This window comes from Dipteris shenzhenensis, chromosome 7 (genome assembly GCF_047967505.1).
Source record: "Dipteris shenzhenensis isolate YYH24624 ecotype China chromosome 7, Dip_SZ_1.0, whole genome shotgun sequence".
In the NCBI taxonomy this organism is placed as follows: domain Eukaryota; kingdom Viridiplantae; phylum Streptophyta; class Polypodiopsida; order Gleicheniales; family Dipteridaceae; genus Dipteris; species Dipteris shenzhenensis.
Window position 1 is genome coordinate 17,833,901 of NC_141602.1, and position 21,347 is coordinate 17,855,247.

Genomic DNA, 21,347 nt, shown 5'->3' on the forward strand with positions numbered 1-21,347 from the left:
GAGCACAACCACTGGTGCAAGACTAGGGAGAAGCATAAGACAACATTTGGCTGTTCATACCAACGTGGTATGATGACATGTACCAGTTTTTGCAAATCGACATAAAAGGCCATCACCTATCCTAAGAGGCGCAAGCGACGTGCTCTATGGAGTTGGAATTTCAAAATAATCCATGACTCCTTGTACCATCTTGGGCCCAACAAGGTGCTTTGTAGATGCATCCCCTCACATGAACAACAACCAGTCATGTGGGAAGTAACCAAGCTCCCAACCATTGGTCATAAAGTCCTTCAGTGATGGTCTATAGTTATTAGTGATACCTTCACCTATGCAAAGCAATGCAATGCATGCCAGAGATTGGGACAGCCCACTATCAGAGATTGCATGCTACACAACCCAATTCTCTCTCTGGAGCAATTCTAGAAGTGAGGCCTTGATTTTGTTGGCCCATTCAAGACTTTTGCCCACCCCATCCAGTAACTGCTACATCTTGATGGCAACGGACTATTGCACCAAGTGAGTTGAGGTGAGGCCTTTGAAAGACAATTCGACTACATTGACTACCAAATTCTTGTACGAGTATATTATCACGTGGTTTGGCTATTAGATTGAGATAGTCAGTGACCAAGGAGGCCACTTCATTAATTAAGTGATGAAGAAAATGTCAATGCAGCACATGATTACTGTCCACCATCTACTATGCCTAGGCGAATGTCCAGGTGGAATCCTCCAACAAGATCATAACAATGATCATGAAGAAAATCATCAATGAAAACCACATAGATCGAAATCAAAAGCTATATCTGTTCTTTGGCTTTCTAGATAGCTTATAAGGGAGCCCACCCCTTTCAAAATGGTCTATGGAATCAAAGTCGTGGTGCCCATGGAATACTTCACACCAAGCCTCGAGATAGCAATTATCACAAATGACTAAGCCCTGAAGAATTGCTCACACACCACATGGACCAGTTGTAACAGCTCAATGAGGTCAAATTCATTGCAGCCCATACTATCGATATAGTGCAACGCTACCAAAAGAAATGGGTCGACTAGCATGCAAAGAACCGGATCTTCAAAGAGAAAGACTTAGTGTTGCTGTCCCAGTTTAGACAGGAACCCCACCCCGACAAGCTAAAGTTTTGGTGGTTCATATTGTACTAGTTCATGCATCACTACTATGATGGCACATTTTTACTCGGCATGCTGAAGGGTGAAGTTATCAAAAATCCAGTTAATAGCTACCACCTGAGGCCTTATTTTGGCTCTATGCTGCCACATCCCTTCCTTAATAAATCAAAAGATGAGGTGGTCATAATGGCCGCACGTGGATTTAATTTGGTTGGATGGTGAGTCATCAAGTGATAGGACACACTCCAACTTAACTATAGTTTATGGAGTGCTGCATCCCAAAAAAGGCCATCATCACTTGACATGCATGAGATGCCCCTTTTTCCAAAATGTCACTCATTCTTTTGGTCATTAGCAACCCTATTCGTTGATATTTTTCTCTTTGTGCTCTTCATGCTCTCTTGCACTCTACCTCCAATCCTTCCAACTCCCACCATGGTGGTTTACATTGGGCTGTCAACTTTCCACACTATAGCATTGACGAGACTGATTGTCGGTAACACATCTTAAAGTTATAGCAAATCTACCATGGAACATGATCCCTGTTCACCTTGAGGCTAATAACTTATGGCACAACTTCAACAAGGGAAGATAGTGCGCATCAACTCAGGGGGGTATATGATCACCACCAAGTTGGTGGCCTCAGTGCTCCTTCTATGTCTCAATGGCAAAGTCTGATACTCCAATGCCAAGGACAAAGATATGGAGGCACTATTTGGCAAGAAGATTGCCAATCAGGGGGGTATATAATCACCACCAAGTTGGTGGCCTCATCGCTCCTTCTACCTCACTGGCAAAGTTTGCTACTCATGCGCATCATGCGTGACTGGAGTAGGAAACTCCTTTGGCTTTCACAGAAGGAGTATGTTACAAAAGTGTTGCAACATTTCAATATGAAGGGGGGGAAGGAAGTAAGTACTCCATTGCCTCCATATGTGAAACTAAGTGAGGCAGATAGTCCCAAATCAAATGAGGAGAGGGCCATGATGGCCAAGGTTTCTTATGCATCAGTGGTTGGGAGTCTTATGTGTGCTATGATAGCTACTAGGCCGAACATTGCATTTATAGTGGGAGTTGTTAGCCGGTATATGGCTTTTCCAGGAAAGAGGCATTGGGAGGCAATTAAGTGCATCATGAGGTACATGAAGGGTACCAAGGAGATGTGCATCTGCTTTGGCAGAGGAGAGATGTGTGTACTTGGGTACATAGATTCAGACTATGCAGGGCATGTGAATAACAGGAGATCCACTTTTGGTTATGTATTCACATTTGCAGGTGGTGTAGTGTCATGGATTGTCTCATGCATAGAAATGCATTGCTTTGTCTACCACAGAGGCCGAGTATGTTGCAACCACAGAGGGTTGCAAGAAGGATATATGGCTTGATTGGCTAATGGGAGATTTGGGGATTCATACATGTTTACCGACATTGCATAGTGATTCCATGAGTGCTATTTAGCTAGCACGAAATCTAGTCTTTCATGCAAAGACCAAACACATTGAGGTTAGGTACCATTTCGTTTAGGGAGGTACTTACAGACAAGTGCATAGAGCTTGTCAAGGTTCATATAGATGATAACCCTTTAGATATTTGTCGTCCTTTGTATGGAAGACATTAGTAGTTATTATCCAATATTTCTTCATAGGTTGTGGTTGTGGCAAGCACCTATAAGACAAAATTGGCACTATAACCAGATCATGATCTGGTAGGGCAAGAAGAAGGTAAAGTCATCTGTAAAAGCTTGGAGGCTGATTCACACGTGTTTGCCCACCACAAGTAGCTAATTCACACGTGTTTGCCCACCATAAGTAGCTGAAGGAGTCAACATAACAGAAGGACTATGATGACAATGAAGAGGAGGAATTCCTTTAGAACAACCTCTGCAAGATGTGTAGTCAAATCTCTCCATCACTGTGCCTCTCACTCAGTAGGCCATACCAATGGGAGGCAGGGTGATGGAGAGTGTGTGGAGAGCTTTGACTATGCATCTAGAAACATTGAGGTATGGCCACCTCAGTCTGCCCCACCCAAAAACATTGAGGTGGCCTGCTATTGTGCATAGTACCTCATAGAGTACCTGGCAATCAACCAAATAGAGCAGATTTGCCAAGAGCTTGCATAGGGCAATAGGAAGCTTCAGTGGTAGGAACAAAAGATGGCATGGTTGAGGCAAGAGTTTGGCACCAAGTCTCTTAATTGTCACATGAGCTAGAAATCCTCAAGCACAAGTAGCAGCAAACCCATGAGGAGCATGTTTGAATGCTAGAGAGCATCCGTGGCAACATATAAACATGATAACTCAAGCCCTCCTCTAGGATATGTAGCTTTGCATAGGCCAAAACCTGATTGAAAGCACAGTTGACAAAGTTGCATGCACTCTTCATGGTGGCAGAGCAAGACCAATAGTGCTGGGGACAACACATTGAGTGCTTATAGCTAATCCTAGCATCTAGCTACATGGTTGTCTTTAGGCAAGACAAGACAAAGCAAGATGCAAATGCGAAAGGTGCTTTCACTCCCCAACCACAAGGGCAAATTGCCGTAATCGGTCCTGCTGGCCAATCTTTAGCACGAGGCCAAGATACGATGCCTACACTAGATGCTAGTAGCTAGAAGAAGGCCTCCTTATCCCTTGCAAAGGAAAAATCCCCCTAATGATAGAGCCTCCATGTATAGATGGCCTTCTCCTACTTGCCAGATTGGATAAAGAAGTAGAGTCCCCTTAACTCTAGCTCCTGTTAAGAACACAATATGGCCTTGCAATGCAACAAGAATGACTAAGGACCAACTCGCAAGTTGCCTTTTGGTCTCAAGTCCAAGATATGGGTAGAGCAAGAGTATGAGCTAAGGAAGCAGATCAAAACGCTTGCGCTCAGCATGAGTGTCCTCCAGAAGAAGAGAGCATAGACATAGAGCAAAGGGAATTTGTATCCTCTAGAAGAGGTACCAGCACATGAGTCCAACCAACTAAGATGGTTCCGTCCCACCCTCCACTATAGAGGTGAGCGCAATAGCTTCCTCCCTCCAAGATGGTTCTGCAGCAAGTGCAGGAGGAGATAGCAGAATGGCAATGATGGTCTGCATCTTGTAGACAAAACCCAATGATGTTCTATGCGAGAAGTAGTAGCTCCAGCAGAACCTTAGTATTTCTCGGCAGTAATTGATATACAACCAAAAAATTATCAACAATGATTGAATTGGCATCCAACACCTTGCTCAGTTGTTTGGTAACCAACTCATAGATTTTAAAACTCCCATGGTATCTAGAGCCCTCTAGATTTTCCTAGATGCACACACACGATTGGGTTGCTCTTCCCTAGATACTACTACCATCGTCATCTCCACTAGTAGCACCAAATATGCTAGCCATTGCATCTTGCTCTTAGGTGCCTCCATTGCTTAGTCAGTAGCCCACTACACCGGTAGCCCAGCTAGCCATGCCGACAATGCACAGTTGGAGATGCCCGGATAATGCCCGGTCTTTTATGTAGTCGGTGCTGTAGTTTCTCGAGCTGTAGGTAGCTGATACCATTTCCCCCCTCAAAGATCCAAGTGTTCTTGCTTTGTCTTTGGATGTCGGCCTAAGTACTCCTTAAGGCCTTATTCAATGGCTCAACAAACTCCAAAATTGGATGTGCAGTCTAGAATTAGCCTTCTTTGATGAGTTTATAATGATATGTAGTTCAAAGAGGAATGGTATGATGGAGCAGTACCTTCCAAGTCATTATGAGAGCGGCCCGATGGAGCACCTTAAGCTTCACAAGCCTTCTTCTAATTCATAATGTCTCCTTTAACAAGCATCTTTCGAGTCATTATTTGGGTTCTCATCCCTGGCTATGCCATAAAATGATGTAATTTATTTTTCTATCAGTCTTGTTGTTAATGTAGGTTTAGCTCCCCATCAAGGTATCTATGACTTCTCCTTAGGCCTTGTGGATTCTCTATTTTTCAAACCCTTCCCTTGAAGGTGCGAAAGTGTTAATTGGTCAGACCACCTCCATTGGGTAGGTGTTCTGATAAAAGCAACAGGTCTGACCATCAGAGTCACTCAATTAGACCTGCCTTTGACAAGCCTTTAAGGGGCACAATCAAGAGGGGTGGATGCTATTCAATGTAGCGCTACCCCTGGTTATTATGGCGTCACCCACATGACCATAGCCATTTTAGTCTACAACAATTAATTTAAATCCCATGGTACCTCACGATGACCATTGGTAGGCACTAGAATTTATAAGGGGAACCTTGCCCCTATTTGTAAGTTGTGGATTCTAGACTTCTGAAATATAAGTGACCTTGATCAGTCGAACCTATTAGTTGAGTCATAGCACTCTGTAGGGAACTTTGAGAACTATATTCTTCACGTTTTGCATTCTTGCTTCCAAGCTTGTCTTTGTTGTTCTTGCTGTGTTTTATTTTAGTACTATATTGATGTGTTTTTATTCAAGCCCGTCCTTCCTCTGGCAAGGTCTGCAATAAAAGAACCATGAAATCCCAAGAGTATCTACAGATAACCTGGACCATGAACTCTCACTGAGCTCTCAAGTAAGTACTCTTATGGCTTTAGTACACTTTGTCCATAATCACCTTCCAGCAATCTGTGTTCGAGATTTGAGGAAGCACCCACACTTCCCCTTCTGCCTTCGAAGAAGGCACATTCCTTCCAATCTCGCATTACTTGAGACATATGAAGAGCAGATTCTCTCCACATCATGCTATAAAGGCATAAATTAATGACATTATGTACATACCAGAACGTCATATTAATGTGTGCTTGCTTTGAAAGCAAACCATGCACCTCATGGAGGCACATACCAATAGCTTGTGTAATCTTATATTGCCCCCTTCTGAATTATAGCATCCATCTGAACCTGAATCCCTAGGGCTCTCCATGGAATCTACCCTTGTGTAAGTATCAAAAGCCACACACCTGGAAGAGTCAAAGCAATCCATGCTGTCCTTCACCTCCACAAAGGTCTCTGACTCCCTGTCGGCCCACATCTCAATCCTAGAAGACTCCAGTCACTCATTATAAGGGAGACAACTGGAAGATGATGGCATCTAGATTGCTCAAGTTCAAAGGTAGGAACGTGATTGAAGGTGGTGGTGCCATCTGGTGCTACCTTGGATGGACCTGTGTACTAGGATGGTTTGCTTGTGCAAGACCGGACCTGGAGGAGCAAGAGCCACTGGTTGAAAAGCCAGGAACCAAAATCACACTAAATTGCTCCAGAGAGCTGCTGGGGCAATGTCATCGATGGGTTGGCATTGGATTGAGATGTGTCGATCAAAGGGGGTGTTGGAAAGGTCACCTCCCCATCTATAAGAGCATGGGGAAGGGAGACCTGGGGTAGGATATGCCCAAAGAAGAGAGAGAGAGGGGGGGTTGCCATGTGGGCAGCAGGGGATTTTCTAAATATTTTTATTTTTTCCCTAATTTATTAGCAAAAATGAGGTTTTTTCAAAAAACATTTACAGATTTTGAACTTTTTGTATTTTTTCAAAAAAATATAATCTCACATTTGGATTTTTTTTTCCAATTAGATAGCTCAAAATGGGGGTTTCTTACATGAATTCTTCATAGTTTGATTTTTTTTTCAATTTAATTTAAAAAAGATAGGGTTCTTAAAAAATTACTTGTACATTTTGGTTTTTTTCTTTTATTTCTTTCATCAAATTAGGGTTTAGGGTTTCAATAAGAAAAAAAGAAAAAATGTGTGTCTAACCATGCAACTGGTGTTCCAAGGGTATGATACTTTGAAAGGACTTACATTAAGGCCTATGCAAAGTATCATGCTCATCCAAAACACAAGAAGCATGTTTTATGCTTTTAATACTTATGCATTATGCATGATTTCAAGTAAGTGAACAAGGAAATATGCATGTCTAATTGTGTAAATGATATTCGATGTGTTTGATACTTTGCACATGCCTTAATCTTATTAAAGTTAGGCTTGTGCAAAGCATCATGTCCATCAAAGATACATACATAGGTTAGAAATACACCCTTGCATGATTCATGGGAAGAAAGATGAGTACCAGAACCTGTCTACTATGAGTTAGAGATGCACTCCACTCGGTCTCTCTCTCTCTCTCTCTCATAGTGTGTCAAGCCACGTTTACTACACACACATACACACGTGCACATGCAAGCGTGCGCACACATACACAAACACACACACACACACACACACACACACACACACACACATGTGTGTGTGTGTGTGTGTGTGTGTGTGTGTGTATGTATACATATACATATACATATATATATGTGTGTGTGTGTGTGTGTGTGTGTGTGTGTGTAATATATGTAATAGGACATAATAGGTTATATAATCCCCCCCCCTCCCTGTGTGTGTGTGTGTGTCCTTGTGTGTGAGATTGTGGGTCAACATGTACAGCTGTAGAGTGTCAGAGTTCCAAATGGATCTTTTAAATGTTGATATATGCTAATATAATGAGATCTTAATGTATTTGAAAATAAATATCCCTATTTACTACTAAATAAATATATTTAAATTTTAATTTATATGAAAGTTTTTTGTGAAAAGGTGTGTGATAATAATCACTAAGGTTATTCGCCCTGGAGTGAATTTGAAGTATCCGCAGGCAGATTTTGAAACACTCGGTGATTTACTAGAATGCATAATTATTAACATACAAGCACAACGAATGCTTTGGGATTGGGATGAGATCATCACAAAGTCTCTTCTTCATAATCATGATATTACATTTCAAATGTTTCTTGAGGGAGAAAAGGTTGATATTTTGTCTTGGTCAGGAGAAGTAATTAAGAGTTGGCATATTTATGGGCTATGCTTACAATATACTTTGCATGATCAAGATTATTAAGTTGATAAGTGAAGGAATTATTCAAAGTGCAATGGATTATCGTGAATCACAGTTACAAGTGCATAATACTATCACTTGGGGGGTAGCATTCATGAAATCCCATGTGTTAAAAAAGGTATCTTTCAATGTGATGGACGATACAAGTCTAATGTACTACCAAAATAATAGAAGATGACATTTAAAGGGCATCCAATCTAAAAGTGATGTGCTAACAGAAAGCAATGATGCTGGTCATGAAGTGATCACTAGAATAGAGGATATTGATGATGCTTGTGGGACAAGCGATGCACTAATAGGGTTCAATGATAAAGTTAGTGATACTGGTGATGAAGTGCTTACTGGAATAGAGGATATTGATGTTGTTTGTGGGACAAGCGATGCAGTAACAAGAGTTAATGATAAATTTAGTGATACTCGTTATTGTCACGACACGATTTTGTAGCCTAGAATGTATTAGGCTAGAATGATCGAATGCTATAATTAGAAGGTAGGCTAGGTAGGTTTATATGGTTAAATGCCATATAAATCATGTATTGGATATGTTAATTGATTAATATAAATAGAGCACTCACACATGTAGGTCCTAGGATAGGAATGGGTAGGAACGCATGGGTATGCATTAAAAAATGGTAGGCATAAAAGTGTCATAGGCTAAGGGTAGAATGATGGGGTATGCCCAAGGGATGTATCCCAAGAGGCATGAGAGGTTGTGACCTCTCGTATGCATGGAATGTGTGCATGAGCTATTATGCATTCATATGTGGTATGCGGATTGCATGAGCAATCTAGTAGTGGTCAATAGCAAAAGTACACTCATGTGGGCACTCCTTCCACCCCATTTGGAGGACCAATGCTTGTCAATTTATGCATCATTCTTCCACACATGTGCATCCTCCAACTGGTTTGTGATAGTGATGAAGCACGTATAGGAGTAGAGGATATCAATGTCATTTTTGGGATAAGCGGTGCAATAATTGGGATCGATGATAATAATGATATTGGCCATGAAGTTCTCACTGGGCTAGAAGACATAGATGCAATTTGTGGGACATGGATTGATTCAAACATTGGTCATGATGTTCGCACTAAAATGGAGCCGATTCAAGGATGTACTTTTGGATTCAAACTATTGGCTGCAATGCTGGAAGGAATATTATGCTCGACTATACGTGTAGGTATTTGGAGCAAGACAAGTCCAAATAGACATAATCATCTTCTTCAAGTGTTTTCTTGCTTCCTTCAATAATCTGAAAACGTCTTAAAGACAATGCTATGCAAACCTCGGTTGATGCCAATGGTTAATAGTCATATGTAGTTGAGGATACCAGTTGTTAAGTGGATTATCACATGGTACCTACTGGGGCATATGGGCAGAGGTCAAAGATAAGGTGATTCATAGAGTTCATGGAAATGTGTGTAGGTTAAAAGGACAAAGAAGAGTTGGATGACCAAGGGGGACCAATTTGGGTTGTAAAGGTTGCTTGGATAGCAAGGGATGAAATGGAAATCCCTAGCACATTCACAACATTTTGGTATGAACCCAAACCATTAAAAAATTTCCCAAAGAGTTATACCATGAAACAACTTTACGAGGGTTGTTTGGAAAACAAATGGGAATGCATTCCAAATAAAGAGGGCTTGGCTGAAGTGGAGATGAGTAGAATCATCCATTGTTGGAAATCAAGGGGTATGATGTGGAAAAAAGTATCACACGATCCCTGACAACATCCTCGCACATATCAAACATTATTTGGGTAGACTTGATCTAACTAAAGATGTAGTAACAAAGTCTGGTGACTTAGAAAGAGATTCTAAAGCATAAGAGTAGATACGTCCCTATGTGGCGGTTCCCTCTCGATGATCTTATATAGCATTTTCCAAAATGGTGTATCTTTACACACCTCTATGTTGATATGAACAACTCTTGAATTCTATCTATCAATAATTAAGCTTAAATTAAGAAATAAATTATTAATTAATAAAAAACTAGTAGTAATAAAAGTAATTAATAATTAAAGAAATAACAAAAGTGAATAAGTTAATAATAAATAAAAAATTTATTTATTAATAGAAAAGGATTAGTAATAAAAATTAATTAATAATTAAGAAAATAATAAAAATGAACAAAAATTAATAATTAAAGAATTAATTGGTGGACATGTAAGGATCAAGCCCTATGTGGCCACATATTAAGGGGTGTGTCACATGTGGCCCCTCACATTCACTTTCCCGCTCAATATACTTGCACCTTTGCTTCCATAGATCATAATTTGCAGAGATAGAGATATATAGTGTTGTAAAAACACCCTTTTTTGAGTCTCATAGGTCAATATCAAGTGGAGGTGATTGGTTTGGGAAAAAAGTCCAAAACAAGAGAAAAAGTCCAAAAATTATGAATACAATGTTTTGCATATTGACTCTAAGTTGGAGCAGTCTAGAATGTTGGATGCCACACCTCTGAGTACACCTATTGAGAGCATGCGTAACATGATGAAGTTGAAGAGTGTAGAATTTTTAGCTCATACACTTTATTAACAAGCAATTGCCAAGCTCATCTACTTGATGACATTGACATGGCCTAATATTTGTTATGAAATAGAGCTATTTGAGCCAATTCATGGCAAAGCCATGTGTCCACCATTGGAATGGGATGAAGCAAAGTTTTTGACATCTGAGTGGAAAGTCCAATCATAAGTTAGAATGTTTGAAAGAGAGTCCATATGTAGGACCATATCTTGAGGGGTTTTGTGATGCAGAGTGGGGACATGGCCCCAAATGCTAGTATATTTTAGTATACAAATTCATGCTAAATGCTCACTGTGTATCTTGGTCTAGCAAGAAGCAAGCTACCGTCGAATTATGTATGGCATAGGATGAGTATATATCTCTTGCGTGGTGTGTCATGTGAAACAATATGGCTTCCAAGGCTCTTGGAGGATCTTGATGCAGTCCAAGATGGTGCTATTATGACCTTTTGGGATAACTAGAGTGCCATTCCCTTAGCCAAGAATCAAAAGATCATGAAGATCAATGCACATTAACATCTGCTACCATTTCATATGACATCAAGTGCAAGAAGGAACTATTCATCTAGTTCACTATTTCTTTGATGATGAGGTAGTAGATTTATTCAAAAAGCCTTGCCTCAAGAGAAGTTTGTGAAGTTCAAATCATGCCTATCTCTTTGTGACATAGAAAGCACCCAATGACGAGGGAGTGTCAAAGTATGGTCATTGGGCTAGTCTCACCCATGTATATATGTTGGCATATATGTTGATATAGCATGTATGGGTAGATGGATAGGAGGATAGAGGACTCTAAAAGGGATCCTAATGTAAGAAAACAATACAACGTCTATGCTCAATAGATAATAGAATCTCGTACGCATGAGAGAAAACAGATAGTATGGAGAATCAAAAATTTGATTACTGTAGAACTGATTCAATAGATGGCGCTGCCTCCCAACCGTGTGCTCTTGTGAAAGAAGCTTCGATGGTGAGCTGGAAACAGTAGAGGACGGAGGTTAGATGCTAAGGAATCAGGGTTTTTGTAGCTAGTGATGAAATGGGCTTCACAAGCTTGCTCTTATATAGCCACCAGTCGTAGTTGGTTGGGCTCAATTGGGTAACCGACCCAGTCCACCCAAAACAGTCGACTGGGGTCGGTCTTGAAATAGGCCACCGACCACATGATAGAGCTGGGGTGCAAAATAGAGCAACTAACCTACAGTCTCCATTCGGCCCACAACCATCTAGGATCATCTGGGACTCTAAATGGGCCCTGCAACTCGAGAGTGGTGGGCTGCCCCGGGAAATGCTTCGTCTACCCTCAATGCGGTCAGTCATGGGATGCCTTCCCGCACTTGCATGTAGCCTAGTTGGTAGTGTACCAACTCCGTCCAGCCATCAGGCCACACATGGCCCCCATCTTGTGTCCAAACCAGGACCTACTAGATAACCGAGCTACTCAAATGCCTTCTCCTCATATGGGGGGCTTACAAGTAGAGTTAGCTAGTTCCCATGTAGTTACATGAGAGTGGAGCATTGATATCTAACACCTAAGTCCTTGTATGAATAGTAGTTATAAAATTAGGGCAACCCACTTAGGGTTTATTGAATCACCTTCATCTTTTTGGTTATGCAACAATGTACATTTTGTGTATAGCCAATTGTGTAATCGCTCTCACCCTTCTTTGCTGTGTGCATTGAGTGTTGGATTGTGTGTCCTTAATTTTAGAGCTATGTGCTTTATGATAGAGATCTCCACAACCCTCTTTTCATGTATCCATGGATCCCACTCAACCAGATTTTAGGCTAGGGACAAGATTCTAGTGGCCTTACCTTTGGATCTCTCCTTGTACCTCATTGATATTCACCATTTGGGATGAGGTTTCTTTTTTATGGCCTTTGATACAAATGGAGTTGTGAGCAAAATGCCCAATGTTGGTCTCTTAATGCTTGGTTCTACAATAATTTTCCTCAAGCCCTTCTCTCTTGTCCCTTTAGAGAGGACAAGAAGATGACATATCTCTATATTAGATTCCTAGGTTTGCTTTTTGTTTTTACCATTGGCTCTTTTCCACAATTCGGGCTACTTTTGGATTGGGTACTATGATCCCCTCCTTCTTGGTTTAGCTTCATCAGTGTGGCAAAGGTAGTCAAATTAGATGAGGTTCCTAGATTTAGGGTCCTTGTTTCTGAGTCGAACATTTTGGATGACCATATCATGCTCAAATGCCCTGATGGCTCTCTATTTTTGTAGAGAGTCAATATTGCACATAGAGAGGATTAGTTAGGATTTGTATGACATTTGGGAATTTTGTTAGGGATTTCCCAAGGAAGAAGAAGAGGCTTAAATAGTGCAACTCCTCCTCCACCTTGACAGAGTGCTCCTCTGCTATCATTTACATGCCTTGCATGCGTGGCACGTCCTCCCCTGTTACCATGAATTGGGTTTTAGTTAGAGTTGCTCCTCCACATTTGAAGGCCCTTCTCTTGCCCTTGGATTTGATACAATTGGAGCTACATATATCTCTATTCTTGTCACAACAACTAGCAATGCTCTTGACTTACCTCAAACTATTAATTCTGATTCTCTTGACCAAGTTCAGATTGAGGCTATGGATGATGCTCCTTCATTTTCTATCTAGACCTTGGAATCCCCTCTAAGAATCCCCCATTAACATTAGTTGTGTAGTCTTTATTTCCTAACCATGAGAAGGGTGTAGCTTTAGCCTCACACTCAGGAATTTTACAATTCGGTCGAGAGGTTCTCCTTCTCTCTTATTGCTGATTTTGGTGAGGTCTATGGATTTTGTACCATATTTTCTTAATGACATAGTTCTTAGTGTTCTTGTTGATAGAGCACTTGTCAAAGTGCTTTCCCATGTGGACTTTGCTCCTTTGAAAATTTGCATTACGAGACGTCATGTGCACGAGGGAAGTGTTTTTACTACCAAGTCAAGTACGATATTCCACCAATCTTCATCCCACCAATGAGGATTTGTAGCTGGAATGTTCAAGGCCTTGGTGATGTGCCTCATAGCCATCAAAGCTAACTGATTTGTAATGAAATTCACCCAAATTTAGTGGGGGACCCATTGATATACTTTTTATTTGGAAACAAAAGTTGGATGCTAAAAATTGTACAAAGTTAGTTAAAATCCTCTTTGGTCATACATTTTGGTCTTTGGATTTGGGTAGTATAGGAGAAACTAAATTTCAGTTTCAAACTCGTCCCTGATGAAATGTTACTTGACCTCAATGTGTTTGGTCTTTGCATGAAAAACTGGATTCTGTGCTAGATGAATAGCACTCATGGAATCACCATGCAATGTTGGTACATCTGTATGAATCCCCAAACCTCCCACTAGCTGATCAAGCCATATAGCCTCCTTGCAACCCTCTGTGGCTGCAACATACTTGGCCTCTGTGGAAGACAAAGCAACACACTTTTGTGCATGAGACATCCATGACACTGCACCACCTACAGAGGTGAATACATAACCAGAAGTGGATCTCCTGCTATCCACATGCCCTACATAATCTGGATTTGTGTATACAAGTACACACATCTCTTCTTTGCCAAAGCAAATGCACATCTCCTTGGTACCTTTCATGTACCTCATGATGCACTTAACTACCTCCCCATACCTCTTTCTTGGATTAGCCATATACCAGCTAACAACCATTGCAAATGCAATGCTCGGTCTAGTAGCTACTATCAAAGCATACATAAGACTCCCAACCACTGATGCATAAGGAACCTTGGCCATCATGGCCCTCTCCTCATCTAATTTGGGACTATTTACCTGACTCAGTTTCAAATATGGAGGCAATGGAGTACTTATAGCCTTTTCCCCTCCATATTGAAACGTTGCAATACTTTTGTAATATACTCATTCTCTGAAAGCCAAAGGAGTTTCCTACTCCGATCATGCATGATGCACATACCAAGAATATGACCTGCATGTTCCAAATCCTCATGTCAAATGCCTCATGCAACTTGGCCTTCAATGCATCTAGCTCATAATTATTCTTGCTAGCCAATAGCATATCATCCACATAAAGAGCCAAGAGTATCAGGCTATTATTTTTAGCCTTTTTAGTGTCGAGGCAATGATCAATCTCAATTCTTTTGAAACCCTAGGATCGAATAAAAGCATCAAACTTCTAATACCATTCTCTAGTCACTTGCTTAAGGCCATAGGGAATCTTTTTTAGCTTGCAAACCAAATGCTCTTTGCCCTTTTCTTCAAAGCCTTTCAACTGTACCATGTAAAATTTCTCATGCAGATCCGCATGCAAGAAAGCTATCTTGACATATATCTGCATAAGCTCTATATCATCTGGTGCCACAAGTCCAAATACGCATCTAAGTGTGGTCATCTTCACAACTAGAGAGAAGATCTCCTTCTCATCTCCTTAAACTTCCACATCCGAGGCCTTCTCTTGCTTGAATGCTTTAGCAATTAAACGGGCCTTGTACTTAGGCACATAATCACCTGTGACCTAGACCCATTTACATGGCAATGCTTTCTTTCCATCTGGCAAAGAAACCAAGTCCCAAGTCTTGTTTTCCATGAATGAATTCATCTCTGATTGCATATCATACTCCCACTTGCATTGATCATTGCACATCATAGCCTCCCTGTAGCAAGAAGGCTCCCCACAATTAGTAAGCATCACCTAGATTTGTGCCCTTGGAACAAATCTATCAGGTGGTCTAGACAGTCTAGCTGATCTTCTGAGGGGCATTTCAGCTTGTTGTCTCACCTGAATATTGACACATTTGGTTCATCATTTTCGCCAATAGATGATCCATCATTTGCCCTTGATTGTGTACTTGTGGGAGTACCTAGGGGCACCATTTCCTACACATTTGGTGCATGGATAACTTGCTTTATATCAACATATGCAGGTCGATTCACATCTTGAAAAGTAGTTCTTCTCATTTCCACATCCCTCATGGGGGGTGTCTTATGCATCTTCTTCTCATTGAAAACCACATCATGGCTACGTATGATCTTCTTTGCTTCAGGATCCTAGAGATGATAGCCCATCTCTCCACTTTCACCATAACCCAAAAAGATGCATTTCCTAGACTTAGGATCTAGCTTCTTCTGAAGCTCTTTTGGCACATGTGCATATGCCTCACACCCAAATATACACAAATGAGAGTAAGAGGGCTTCTTGCCACTCCATGCCTCTTTAGGAATACCATCATCCAAACTCTTACTAGGTGATCTATTGAACACATGCACTGCAGCCTTCATTACCTCAGCCCAAAAACCACCAGAAAGACTTGCATTCAAAAGCATACATTGCAACCTTTGTTGAATGGTGCAATTCATCTTTTTTGCAAATGGATTTTGCTCTAGAATATGAGGGGACGTGAGCTCCCTCTTGATCCCATGTGTATCACAAAAATGCTAAAAGTCATGAGAGACTCTACTCTCCACCATTGTTAGTCCGTAGGCATTTAACTATTCTACCTGACTGATTTTCAACCAAAGCCATCCATTTCTGAAACACATGGAACAAATTGCTCTTCTGAGCCATTTATCACTTGCCCCCACTATGTCACATCCATAGTTACTTCCAAGATGCACACAACTTGTCTTTCCACTATCATAAGTGGAGAACCATTCCGATGGGCAGTAACATGGAATGAAGCACTAGAATCCAAAATCCAATCTTGGGATTATGCATCATCTGAAGTGGTAAGCAACTCTGCAGGTAGACTCTGCAGGTAGACTAGACATGAAGAGAATGTCATTGTCACTATCGTTAGTGACTAACTTGATCTCCTCGATCTTCACTTTTCCTTTGTCCTCCCTTGGACTCTCTTCCTTCTTATTTGCACCCCAATTTGCATTCTTTTCTTATACTTTTTCTCTCTTTTCAGCTTGTAGCAATACTTTTTCATGTGGTCCTTCTTGCCACAATGGTAACACTCAATGTTCCATGCCTTGGATTTGCTAAGAGACTTCCCTTTGTCTTGGGACTTACCCCTAAACTGTGATATGTCCCTTTGCACATTTAAGACTGCATCCTGCTTGTTGAATCCATAGACTTCTATCTTGCCTTAGTCTTTGGATCAGCATTAAAATTCAGCTTTTAAGCCTAAAGCTGGTTGAAAATAATATTGAATTCATTCAAGTGAGAAGCAATGGAGACTCCTTCATCTGCAGCTTAAACAACCTCTTCATGAGGTAAACTTTATTAGAGGCAGTTTCCTTCTCATAAGTGACACATAATTTCTTTCACAAATCTTTCATAGTTTTCTCATTTACTACTATGAAGGTACCTGACTCTGCAAGATGAAGTCTAATAGTAGACTTTGCTAATGCATCCAAATCCTTCCAATCATCCTCAGACATAGTTGCAGGCTTAGCTGCAATCCCTTCCAAGGATTTAATCAGCTTCTTTTGAATAAGCACATCCCTTATTTGTTCCTTCCACACAAAGAAAAGTTTCTCCCATCAAGCATTTTAATGTTGAAAAACTCCAAGTAGTAATATTCCCATCATCCATCTTGCCATTTCCCTCATCCATTTATGATCGGTTCATGATTTAGAGGAATCATGGCACCATCATCCCCACAGTAGAGGCCCTTGTGTCATCTCCAAATTGCAACAACTGATCATAGTCTAGTAGTTCTCCTATGCTCACCCATAAAATAACAAGTTGTCTAGAATAACCACCTCCTTTTGGCAAATGGGACATTCGCCACTTGTCCATGCATACCATGTAGAATGTGACCACTTGTCCACTTGTCCATGCAGACCATGTAGAATGTGTTTCTATAACGAGGCAAAATTCTAGTACAATCATTCTTCTCTAAGGTGGTCAAGTAGATGGGGCAGTTCATGTTTTTAAACCTCGAATCAGCAGTAGAGCGACAAGTGACTAAGGATATAATGGGTTTAGTGGAGTCATCAAGACCAAGAGAGAAGGGGTAGAAAGGAAGGGAAGGGGGGAGTGAAGGTGGGTGAAGGGTTGGAGGAGTGATGGGACAAAAAGTGCAAGGAGAAAAAAGAAATCAAAGAGATGCACATGGCATAAATAAGGTAAAAGTGCATCAACAACATTTGGTGTCTTCCCATAAGCATGTCCTTGATATGCTCACCTTTGTGCAATTTGGCCCATTTGTGTGTACAATTCCCTCCTTCAGATGTAAATCATATTTTCATCCCCCTCACACATTAGCGTAAGCTCCATTCCTCTTCCTTTGCATGTTATTTCTATATCATTGTTCCCTTTACAAATTAGCCTCAATTGAATTTCATTTTCCCACTTATCTCAAAAGTCTCAAACACAACAAGCTCACACTCCATGCACCAAGGTCCAAGTCAAGCAAATGTGTCAATGTATTTTCATAGTGAATTACAAGCAAGCTAGTCATGAGAAGGCCATGTGAGCATAGAGCTATCGTAGAATGGGGCCAAATGATGGATGTTTGCTTGATGACTATTTTGAGAAGCTTGGCTATGCCTTCCTATTGCCTTATGTTTTCCTCTAAATTCATAGCATGGTAGTAGTAGCAGCCATGGTGCATTTGTTTGAGCTTGCTGTGGATGACATTCTTCTCCATCCTTGGAAATAGAATGCATAGCAATCTCTCTTCTATGTCCTTGTATCTTTATAGTAGCAAAAGACCATGGATTGTTGTTCCTTTCCTAGCCTTCTCTTGCATCCATCCATCTCTAGATGCTCTATCACATCATCATTTCCATGCAAGATCCCTTCTCACATTACAATGGGCCCACAAGAGCACAAGAAATCCTAGTCTTGATAGGTTGCCTTGTGTAGGGGAAGCTTGAGGGAAGGACATGGTTTGGTGCGTAGGTCCAATAATAGCTTGGAGCTTGGGAAAGAGGCAGACAGTAGAGAAAAACCACACACACACACACACAAAATAATTTTGATTAGTAAATCTTTGTTCCACACATGTCCTTTCCCCTGCAACTCTGGATAGTTGCACATAGTACACTTAAGTCATTAAGGTCTTTTTTGGCTTTTTGACTCCTCTCTCTAACTTGTGTTTTGTTTTCCTTTTAGAAATTTTCATGGGATGTTTCGCTCCAATCAGAAGCTCTCAACAACCCTCTTCTGGCTCCTTCTCCCTCATCCCAAGCATCTTTGGATGGTTGCACTCATTACATTTAAGTCATCATGGCATTGCCTTTTGACTCACTTCATTGCTCGTCGAGCAATTTTCTCACACACACACACACACACACTTACTATTCTCCTTTTTCTTTTGCATCCATTTAATTTCTTAATTTTCCCTTTTCCTAATTTTACTAATTCCTTTTCCTTCTATCTCACAAACACTCCCTAATTTTTCTTGATTCCTCAATTTATTCCAATTTCTTTCTTAAATATCTAAAATTTTCTCAGTCTCTCAGTCTCTCTCAGTCTCTCTCTCTCTCTCTCTCTCTCTCTCTTCCCCCCTTCATCTTTAACCTATTTTCTCCAATTTTCTTCCCTATTTTTTCTTCTTCCTTCCCCATAACTTTCCCTAATTTCACTTAACTTCCCCCCAACTATTTTTATTAAAATTTTAAAACTAACTTTTTAACTCCTTTTTCCTTTTTTCAAATTCTCTCTAGGCTCCTTTTTTTACCTTTAAAGTCCACATCGAGTTGTTTAAGTCTGTGTTTAAGCTACTATTTTATTGTGACCTTGATAAAAGGGAGGGGTGTTTATGACACCTATCTTCCCAATTAAAGTTAAGCTGGTTCTTACCATGTTTTCTTATTGGATGGTGGCAAGTATGCAGACTCTCCTCTTCAATAAAAGAGATGGTTACTAGGACTTCACCAAGCTCCTTTTTTTATGCAAAAATGTTTTTTGCAAAAACATTATTGTCATTTCTTGTCAAAGCTCATATATACTTTTTATGCAATTTTGTAGGTGCTTTACGTACGTACTCAAACTCTTCCTTAAATCCTATAATGTTCTCTTTGTATCCTTTACCCTGACTCTTTTGTCTTTTTACTATGTAAAAGGGGTTGTTGTCTTATCTTCCACACTTGTCCTTTCCCCTACAACTCTCGACGGTTGCACATAGTTCACTTAAGTCATTAAGAACTTTTTTGGCTTCTTGACTCCTTTCTCTAACTTGTGTCATGTTTTCCTTTCAGAATTTTTCATGGGATGTTTTGCTCCAATCATAAGCTCTCAACAACCCTCTTCCAACTCCTTCTCCCTCATCCCAAGCATCTTCAGATGGTTGCACTTATTACATTTAAGTCATCATGGCGTTGCCTTTTGACTCACTTCATTGCTCGCTAAGCAATTTTCTCTTTCTTTTGGTTTATTCTTCTTTCTAGAAGTCTTCACCACCACACAATTCCTAGATTAGCCCTCTCCATCCCTCTTATGGCTATCATATAAACTCTTTCCCCCCCTGGTTTCTTGCAAAACCAATAGCTCCCATTGCTCCAAAATCGCATGTCTGGCTCAAGCACTTCTCTTAGTCCTTTTCAGGTAGACAGTAGGTCATCACACAAGGTGATGACCTACTGTCTCACCTAGTGTCTTGCATCCTACTGGGGCAAAGCTGGGTACACACATACACACTTACTATTCTCCTTTTTCTTTTGCATCCATTTAATTTCTTAATTTTCCCTTTTCCTAATTTTACTAATTCCTTTTCCTTCTATCTCACAAACACTCCCTAATTTTTCCTAATTCCTCCTAAATTTTTTCCAATTTTTTTCTTAAGGATCTAAATTTCTCTCTCTCTCTCTCTCTCTCTCTCTCTCTCTCTGTCTTTGTCTCTCTCTGTCTCTCTCTCCCCCCCTACATCTTTAACAAATTTTCTCCAATTTTCTTCCCTATTTTTTCCTCTTCCTTCCCCATAACTTTCCCTAATTTCACTTAATCTCCCCCCAATTATTTTTATTAAATTTTTAAAACTAAGTTTTTAAATCCTTTTTCCTTTTTTTCAAATTCTCTCTAGGCCTCTTTTTTTCCCTTTAAAGTCCACATCGAGCTGTTTAAGTCTGTGTTTAAGCTACTATTTTATTATGACCTTGATGAAAGAGCGGGGTGTTTATGACACCTATCTTCCCAATTAAAGTTAAGTTGGTTCTTACCATGTTTTCTTGTTGGATGGTGGCAGGTATGTAGACTCTCCTCTTCAATAGAAGAGATGCTTACCAGGACTTCACCATGTTAGATATCAATGCTCCACTCTCATGTAACTACGCTGGAACTAGCTAACTCTACTTGTAAGGCCCCCATATGAGGAGAAGGCATTTAAGTAGCTCGGTTATCCGGTAGGTCCTGGTTTGGACACCCACTGAGGGTAGACAGAGCATTTCTTGGGGTAGCCCACTCTCGGGTTGCGGGGCTCGTTTGGAGCCTCAGATGATCCTGGATGGCTCTGGGCCGAACGGAGAATGTAGGTTAGTTGCTCTATTTTGTGCACCGGTTCCATCGTATGGTCGATGGCCTATTTCGGGACCGATCCCTAGTCGGATCGCTTTGTGTAGACTGGGTCGATCACTCAATTGAGCCTAACCGACTACGCCTGGTGGCTATATAAGAGCAAGCCCATAAAGCCCATTTTATCACTGGCTATAGCAACTCTGATTCCTTAGCATCCAGCCTCCGTCTTCTATTGTTTCCAGCATGCCATCTAAGCTTCTTTCACAGGAGCGCACGGTTGGGAGGCAGTGCCATCTATTGTATCAGTTCTATAGTAATCAAATTTTTGATTCTCCATACTATCTTGTTTTCTCTCTTGCGTACGAGATCCTATTATTTGTTGAGCACAGACGTATTATTTTCTTACACACTTTACGTACGTACTCAAACTCTTCCTTAAATCCTATAATGCTCTCTTTCTATCCT